The sequence below is a fragment of the Girardinichthys multiradiatus genome, chromosome 7 (genome assembly GCF_021462225.1).
Source record: "Girardinichthys multiradiatus isolate DD_20200921_A chromosome 7, DD_fGirMul_XY1, whole genome shotgun sequence".
NCBI classification, from domain to species: domain Eukaryota; kingdom Metazoa; phylum Chordata; class Actinopteri; order Cyprinodontiformes; family Goodeidae; genus Girardinichthys; species Girardinichthys multiradiatus.
This window is the reverse complement of record NC_061800.1, coordinates 16969756-16979677: the sequence shown is the minus strand read 5'-3', so window position 1 is coordinate 16979677 and position 9922 is coordinate 16969756.

Sequence of the window (9922 nt, the reverse complement as noted above, 5' to 3'; positions counted from 1 at the left end):
ATGCACAGACTGGACTGTTTTTGAAACTTCAGCCACTGACCTAAACCAACTAACTGATGTGGTGACATCATACATCAGTTTCTGTGAGGACATGTGTGTGCAGACCAAGACCTTCTGCACCTTTGGGAATAACAAGCTATGGTTTACTCCACACCTCAGAAATCTGCGCAGGGAAAAGGAAGAAGCTCACAGCAGTGGAGATTGGGCGTGGTACAGGCAGGCCAGGAACAGACTAACAAAGGAGATCAAAGCAGCCAAGAGAAGCTACAGTGAGAAGCTGAAGAACAGCCTTTCTACTGGTGACACTTCAGCTGTATGGACTGGTCTGAGAAACCTGACTGTCTATAGGAGTCCCCCCACCCATCCTGAACAGAGTCGTCTCCTGGCCAACCGTCTGAATGGCTTCTACTGCAGACATGACAAGAAGCCATTCACACCTCAAATCATCTCCTCCACATCCCATTCAGGAACAAATTTAACCCGTAAAACAACCAAACCCCTACCTTCAGATCCTCTGCCTGCACTAAAGATCTCCGAGGAAGATGTAAACAGGCTCTTTCAGCGCATGAAAACAAAGAAAGCTGTTGGACCTGATAACGTCTTCCCATCATGCCTGAAAGCCTGTGCACATCAACTCGCTCCGATCTTCACAAGGATCTTCAACAAGTCACTGGAGAAATGTGAGGTCCCCTCCTGCCTCAAACGATCCACCATCATCCCAGTGCCCAAGAAACCCACCATCGTAGGATTAAATGACTACAGGCCTGTAGCCCTGACGTCTGTGATCATGAAATCCTTTGGGCGGCCGGTGCTGAAGCACCTGAAAGACATCACAGGCCCCCTGCTGGACCCCCTGCAATTTGCTTACCGAGCAAACAGGTCGGCAGGTGATGCTGTTAACTTAGGTCTACACTTCATCCTGCAACACCTTGACCACCCAGGGAGGTACGCCAGGATCCTGTTTGTAGACTTCAGCTCGGCCTTCAACACCATCATACCAGACATCCTCCACCAGAAGCTCACCCAGCTCAACGTCCCAGCCTCCACCTGTCAGTGGATCAACAGCTTCCTGACAGACCAACAGCAGCAGGTGAGACTGGGTAGCATCTTCTCCCGCACCAGATCAATAAGTACTGGTGCCCCCCAGGGGTGTGTTCTATCCCCACTCCTCTTCTCTCTGTACACAAATGACTGCACCTCAGCGGATTCGTCCGTGAAACTCCTTCAGTTTGCAGATGACACCACTGTCATTGGACTGATCCAGGACGGTGATGAGTCTGCATACAGACATCAGGTGGATCGGCTGGTACACTGGTGCTACCTTGAACTACCTTGAACTCAACCCACTCAAGACTCTGGAAATGGTGGTGGACTTTCAGAGAACACCACCCCCATACATCCCCCTCACCATCCTCAACAACACTGTATCGGCCGTGGACCACTTCAGGTTCTTAGGAACCACCATCTCTGAGGACCTGGAATGGTCTTCACACATAGACACTGTTCGAAGGAAGGCCTAGCAGAGGATGTACTTCCTGAGGCAACTCAAGAAGATCAACCTTCCACAGGAGCTGCTGGTCATCTTCTACACTGCCATCATTCAATCTGTCCTGTCTTCATCCATCTCAGTGTGGTTTGGCTCATCCACAAAACAGGACAGGTCCAGACTGCAACGAATAATCAGGAATCCAGAGAGAATAATCAGGGCTGACCTTCCCTCCATCCAGGACTTATACAGGTCTAGGGTCAGAAAAAGAGCTGCTAAAATCTCTGCAGACCCCACACACCCTGCACATAAACTGTTTAGAGTTTTACCTTCAGGCGGCCGCTACAGAGCACTGTTCACTAAAACCAGCCGCCACAGAGACAGTTTCTTCCCCCAGGCTGTTTCTCTGTTGAACATTCAATAGAGTACAAAACAACAGCATACAGATGTGGCAAATGCACCTTTTTATTATATATGTGTATATTGTACAGGTCCTTCTCAAAATATTAGCATATTGTGATAAAGTTCATTATTTTCCATAATGTCATGATGAAAATTTAACATTCATATATTTTAAATTCATTGCACACTAACTGAAATATTTCAGGTCTTTTATTGTCTTAATACGTATGATTTTGGTATACAGCTCATGAAAACCCAAAATTCCTATCTCACAAAATTAGCATATTGCATCCAACCAATAAAAGAAAAGTGTTTTTAATACAAAAAACGTCCACCTTCAAATAATCATGTACAGTTATGCACTCAATTCTTGGTCGGGAATCCTTTTGCAGAAATGACTGCCTCAATGCGGCGTGGCATGGAGGCAAACAGCCTGTGGCACTGCTGAGGTCTTATGGAGGCCCAGGATGCTTCGATAGCGGCCTTTAGCTCATCCAGAGTGTTGGGTCTTGAGTCTCTCAACGTTCTCTTCACAATATCCCACAGATTCTCTATGGGGTTCAGGTCAGGAGAGTTGGCAGGCCAATTGAGCACAGTGATACCATGGTCAGTAAACCATTTACCAGTGGTTTTGGCACTGTGAGCAGGTGCCAGGTCGTGCTGAAAAATGAAATCTTCATCTCCAAAAAGCTTTTCAGCAAATGGAAGCATGAAGTGCTCCAAAATCTCCTGATAGCTAGCTGCATTGACCCTGCCCTTGATAAAACACAGTGGACCAACACCAGCAGCTGACACGGCACCCCAGACCATCACTGACTGTGGGTACTTGACACTGGACTTCTGGCATTTTGGCATTTCTTTCTCCCCAGTCTTCCTCCAGACTCTGGCACCTTGATTTCCGAATGACATGCAGAATTTGCTTTCATCCGAAAAAAGTACTTTGGACCACTGAGCAACAGTCCAGTGCTGCTTCTCTGTAGCCCAGGTCTGGGGAATGCGGCACCTGTAGCCCATTTCCTGCACACGCCTGTGCACGCTGGCTCTGGATGTTTCTACTCCAGACTCAGTCCACTGCTTCCGCAGGTCCCCCAAGGTCTGGAATCGGCCCTTCTCCACAATCTTCCTCAGGGTCCGGTCACCTCTTCTCGTTGTGCAGCGTTTTCTGCCACACTTTTTCCTTCCCACAGACTTCCCACTGAGGTACCTTGATACAGCACTCTGGGAACAGCCTATTCGTTCAGAAATTTCTTTCTGTGTCTTACCCTCTTGCTTGAGGGTGTCAATAGTGGCCTTCTGGACAGCAGTCAGGTCGGCAGTCTTACCCATGATTGGGGTTTTGAGTGATGTACCAGGCTGGGAGTTTTAAAGGCCTCAGGAATCTTTTGCAGGTGTTTAGAGTTAACTCGTTGATTCAGATGATTAGGTTCATAGCTCGTTTAGAGACCCTTTCAATGATATGCTAATTTTGTGAGATAGGAATTTTGGGTTTTCATGAGCTGTATGCCAAAATCATCCGTATTAAGACAATAAAAGACCTGAAATATTTCAGTTAGTGTGCAATGAATCTAAAATATATGAATGTTAAATTTTCATCATGACATTATGGAAAATAATGAACTTTATCACAATATGCTAATATTTTGAGAAGGACCTGTATATTCTGTAATGCAAAAACAGAACAAAAAGCAAAGTGTACCAGAGTCAAATTCCTTGTTTGTATGTATGAACTTGGTAATAAAGCTGATTCTGATTCTGATTCTGATTCTCCCTGTCTCCAAGCATTGCTCCTAAAGAGCAAGGTGGGAGCTCATTTTCTAGTGATTCTCTCAGTCATTTTCTCACCTCACACGCACTTTCACACACTCTTGCCAACCAGGCGGTACAGCACCGTTTCCTGGTCCAAATGAGAGCTTATTTTGTTATCTCTCAGACACCACATTTTATTCACAGTATAGTTTATCCAGTGAGCTAGGGTCTGTTAGCTTAGCATGTAGCAGTCAAGGTCTGTCAGTCTAATGTGTCCCCCGTCACTTCAGTCTGCTCACTGTTATGACTCACACACATTCACACTGGCCAGTTGAAATTACACTTTTATCTTTATACAGCTGTTCCTTCACAAAGGAGCCAGCGGCTTTTACATTTTTCTTATGGAAAAATTAGAGAGCTATCGAAACTCAAGACTCCCTCTCGGTGGTGGCTTTTGTGCTCTTCACGAGAGCAAACAGGAACCATCGAAACCTAAACCGAGGATGCGCATTTATCTCTGCGTGTTTTACTCACAAGGAAGTAAGCGGCTTTTTGAATCTTTTAAGAAGTTCAAGGAGCTATCGAAACCTATTACCTCCCCCTTGGCGGGGCTTTCAAATTCCGTTAAGCGGAACTCAGGACCCGTTCAAACCTTAGCTAAGTATGGCGTGCCTCATTCAGGAAGGTAGCTTTTATGTTGTGTGCGAGGGAAACTGATCTTCCCCTGCATACAACAAAGGAACTCAAAACCTACTTCCTTAGATTTTAGCTATCTTTTAGAAGAATGTACCGTTCTTCCAGGCTGTCACCGTTAAAATTGCAACACTTATTATCACGTCTTATCACTTATTAACACGTTCACAACAATTATTCTGAACCATTTCTCTGCCTCCAAGAATTACAAAAACAGCTCACTCAGAACTAACAACACAGCCAGTGTTTTTACAGGAAAAACACTGGAGATTTTTAATAGGAATCTCCTTATCTGTTGCGGCCGCTGCTGTGATGTGTTGTCCTTCCGTGGCAACCCTATCCTATCCAAAAGTGGTTTCCGTTTCCGGGGCGCAGGCGGAAACACCAATTTGTCCAAAGCTACCACACCCTGTTGGCGGTCAGACGCCTTGGAGCTCCACCTGTCCTTGGACCCCGGAAACAGTCACCACTCTACCTAAAGACTCTTAAAGAAACAACTCTCAAACAGTTTCTAACTTTTAGCGCTTTTAATCTAAATTAAGGCAGAGGAATGATTACAGAGATCAGCGCTGAGGCTCCTGTCTCGGACCGTTGCAGTCTGTGTAAGGATGACGAAGAGCCTCAATAGAAGGTCACATACAGTTTTTATATCTGGCACTCCAATGCAATGGATGTGCTCTCCCTCAGTGATTATCAGTAGACTATGTATCACCAATGTGGTGTCTATCTGTTAGATTGTGTAGTAGCGGGTGTCCATACTTAATCTAAGTGTGCTATAGCTTTCTAATCAAACCAGTTATACTGGTTGCTCCACTATCTACCCCAGTGCCCCAGCTTCAGGTCATTTATGACAATCCTTGGGCCATTTCAACTTGTAATGTGTGTCGATGAGCATTCTTATCCTATTCTAACAAAAGGGAAACATTAGAACTTATATTTAATTTCACTATAGTATAAATGGGAAAAACAGCTATGAGCATATTAATAAAGGTTATTCCTAACAGAAGGAAGGACAACGGGACCACATCACCATGGTTACAGCAGTAACATGCAGTTTGGCAGAGCGAGCCGCCCCACCCGACAGCTACGGAGATTAGCAAGTTAACCATTTGTTCACTGTGGATGCTTTCTTCAACTTCGTCACCCCGGACAACATTTCCTCAGCACGGTTCACGTAAGAGGTAGTGTTTTGGGCAGAGAGAAGTAGTTTAGAGTGAAATAATCTAAACATTTGACGTTTGGTTTTGTTTGTGTTGAAACTCAGCCATTTTAGTGCTAGCAGATTATCTGTTCAGGACATGTGCTCAGTTTATGTGTTCTGTGTTTGTGTTTTTTTTTTTAAGTTAAGACAAACTTTATTTAAAGGGTGATTTTAAACACAGAAGATCGGCCATAATGCGCCCTCCACGCTTATGCATTTTAACCCCTTTTCTTAATGATATTTTAAAGGTATGTGTTTGATTCTGATGATAAGCTATAAGCTTCTTTTGTTAGCTCCAACCGCTAACAGCTAAGAACACGTGCTTGCCTGCTATATTTTTTCTGATCTTGCATTGTGAATGGTTGTCTAAAGGTATGCCAATTATTGCCTAAATTAGTTCCAAGACTAACTTAATTTCAATTCCAGATACTTCAAGATGATCCTTGGTTCTCAAACATAAACATTGCATGGTAATATTGCATCACTCTTTCGGTCATGGTTTTCAACCATCTTTGATCAGCTTATTTATATTGTACATAGCCCATTAGTCTTCCTTATTCTTTCATTCTGCTTGGTAGTTTAGTTGGATTGTTTTAGCATAGTAAAGAGTTGGTTGATTGAAATATGTTTGACTTTGAGTTGACTTATATCTGTTAATAAATTCTTGTATTTTAAGTTTTTAAGAAATTGCGTGAATTCATTCCGTGTGTGTACAGAGTTTTGCTGTTCAATGATGTCAGAGCTTGGCTCATCCCTTTCAATTTTGTCCTAATACCACCGCCTTATTGGGCTGGTATTCACAGGACAACCCTTAACAGACCGAAATATTATTTAATAAAATATTAAAGTATTAATATTTAATATTAAATAATATATTCATAATCACTTATCACAAATTAATAATCATTATGATCTGTTCACTTTAACTTTTTTTAATGCAAAAAGTATAAAAAACATCACGCATTTTGAGCAAATTTACAGCAACAAAATAACTAATTTTAAATCATTTGTGAAAGGAGACATGACAATATTTAGGATTCAGTGAGTTTTAGATGATAGTGGTCACATTTTGGATTGCAGGTGCATAGGCTGTAATCCTAGCAAGCAGTTTTGGAGCAATTGTAATACAGCCACCTCTAAACAGAGTCTTCCGCTGGGACCTGTTACCATAGTCACAACCATCACAAAGATTAAAACCTGACCTTGGGGAGATGCATAGCCTCTTCTAGCTTATCTTACTGTGACTGGAAAACAGGAATAGATAGAAAGCTGAAAGAATATGTGCGACAATCATTTAGTTGTACCTCAATCGGCAGAAACACAGCAACAACCAGAGACGTCAGTCACTATGCTGTCTTTGTGTAAAAAGGAACCACAAATCAACATCAGATCAATCAAATGATGTTTCATGTGATGATAAAGGTAGATACATTATTAAATCTAAGCATTGCAAAATATGTCAGTATTTATTGTTATGGTTTTTTTTCATGCAAATACACACTCATTCATTTATTTTATGTAGTATTTATGTAAGCAGAAGATCCTACTGTTCTTCCCCAGTCCCAAAGTGGCCAATGTTTCTCTGCGCCTGTTCCCAAAAGAGTGCAATGGAACATCCACCAGTGAGACTTTTTGGAGCTGGCAGCATTCCCTGCCATTGTGAAATGAGCATGAAAACAAGCTCCATTAATGAGGTCCCTACAGAGTCTACAAATGTTTTTGTTAATGGTGGAGAGTTTTTTTTTTTTTCTTAATTCATTCAAAATTGAGGATAATACATTTTCTAATCGTAATGAACTGGAAATCCATTAAAAATCTAAGTTATAGCTTAGATTTCAATTATTAATCCAGGCTTTTTCATAGTTCATACTCATTGGCATCTATATTACAAATGCTAGTGATAATGATTCATCCTCACCAAAAGGTCTCTTGTGGCTCATTAAAAGCACTCTCTGTTTAGTTGTTGAGTTTAACTCAGACAATCTGATTTGGCAGTCTTATTCCTGAGTGAGATCTCATGAGGAGATTCGGGCATACACAAGGCTTTGCTTTAACATTTGAGCATTGGTTATTCTGTTTTTCTTGGGTTATATTTCAGGTTTGTCACCTTTTTCAAGCAGACCAGAGGCACACACTTTGAAAAAATACCAAATGTTCAAAACTGATTGTATTGCAATTAATGGCTATACCACAACTGCCCGAACATCTAAGAATGCATCCTTTATCGCTAGTCAGAATCAAGCTTTCAAGAAAATGTAGTTCATGCTTCTGTTTATTTATGCACAGAAGAATTTATTTATAATTATTTTAGTATTATTATATATAACATATTCATTCATATTCATTAATCATTTTGATTATCATACGTCATACATAAATTTTATCATACAGTCACCAGTTCTCTATTTCTGTACTTAATCCGCCAGGTTCAAGATCTTTGCTTGGATTGTTTCTTCTGACTCACATACCTCGTTTTCTTGCTTCAAATCCTAAACTTTCTAATTTACAGAGTTCAAAGGCATCTTAAGGAGCTATACTAAAGTATTCATACTCCTTGAATTGTTTCACATTGTGTCATTCTACAACCAAAAATGTAAAAGTATTTTGAGTAGATTTTTAGGGATAGGACAACAAAATCTAGCATAGCACTGTGAAGTGAATGGTAATAGATATGTTGTTTTTCACATTTTTTAAGAGTGTGTCATGATTTTGTATTCGGCACCCTTTATCCTGAATTACTCAAATTAAAATTACTGCAACCCATAGTCTACAGAATTTTGCCTAATTAGTAAATAGACATTGCCAATACTACTCTATCTCAGTATGAAACACCCCAGAGAAATCAGGTGCAAAACTATGGAGTCGTTAAAAGCAGTGTTAGGTTATTAAAGAATCTTCCAAGCAGTAACCCACTTACTGGGCACTGTTCAATCCATCACCTAAATAGGAAAGAGTATGGAACAACTATAATCCTACGATTTTGCCGTTAACCTAAACTGACAGACCAGGCAAGGTGAGGAAGTAGCCAATTGGCCCATGGTAGATCTACAGGGGTTGGACAATGAAACTGAAACACCTGTCATTTTAGTGTGCAGGTTTCATGGTTAAATTGGACCAGCCTGGTAGCCAGTCTTCATTGATTGCACATTGCACCAGTAAGAGCAGAGTGTGAAGGTTCAATTAGCAGGGTAAGAGCACAGTTTTGCTCAAAATATTGAAATGCACACAACATTATGGGTGACATACTAGAGTTCAAAAGAGGACAAATTGTTGGTGCACGTCTTGCTGGCGCATCTGTGACCAAGACAGCAAGTCTTTGTGATGTATCAAGAGCCACGGTATCCAGGGTAATGTCATCATACCACCAAGAAGGACGAACCACATCCAACAGGATTAACTGTGGACGCAAGAGGAAGCTGTCTGAAAGGGATGTTCGGGTGCTAACCCGGATTGTATCCAAAAAACATAAAACCACGGCTACCCAAATCATGGCAGAATTAAATGTGCACCTCAACTCTCCTGTTTCCACCAGAACTGTCCGTCGAGAGTTCCACAGGGTCAATATACACGGCCGGGCTGCTATAGCCAAATCTTTGGTCACTCATGCCAATGCCAAACGTCGGTTTCAATGGTGCAAGGAGTGCAAATCTTGGGCTGTGGACAATGTGAAACATGTATTGTTCTCTGATGAGTCCACCTTTACTGTTTTCCCCACATCTGGGAGAGTTATGGTGTGGAGAAGCCCCAAAGAAGCGTACCACCCAGACTGTTGCATGCCCAGAGTGAAGCATGGGGGTGGATCAGTGATGGTTTGGGCTGCCATATCATGGAATTTCCTTGGCCCAATACTTGTGCTAGATGGGCGCATCACTGCCAAGGACTACCGAACCATTCTTGAGGACCATGTGTATCCAATGGTTCAAACATTGTATCCTGAAGGCGGTGCCGTGTATCAGAATGACAATGCACCAATACACACAGCAAGACTGGTGAAAGATTGGTTTGATGAACATGAAAGTGAAGTTGAACATCTCCCATGGCCTGCACAGTCACCAGATCTAAATATTATTGAGCCACTTTGGGGTGTTTTGGAGGAGCGAATCAGGAAACGTTTTCCTCCACCAGTATCATGTAGTGACCTGGCCACTATCCTGCAAGAAGAATGGCTTAAAATCCCTCTGACCACTGTGCAGGACTTGTATATGTCATTCCCAAGACGAATTGACGCTGTATTGGCCGCAAAAGGAGGCCCTACACCATACTAATAAATTATTGTGGTCTAAAACCAGGTGTTTCAGTTTCATTGTCCAACCCCTGTAGGTGCTCTGATTAGATGTGACCAAAAAAGAACATTTTAGTCTACAAACAAAACGCTCTGTGTGGCAAAAGAAAAA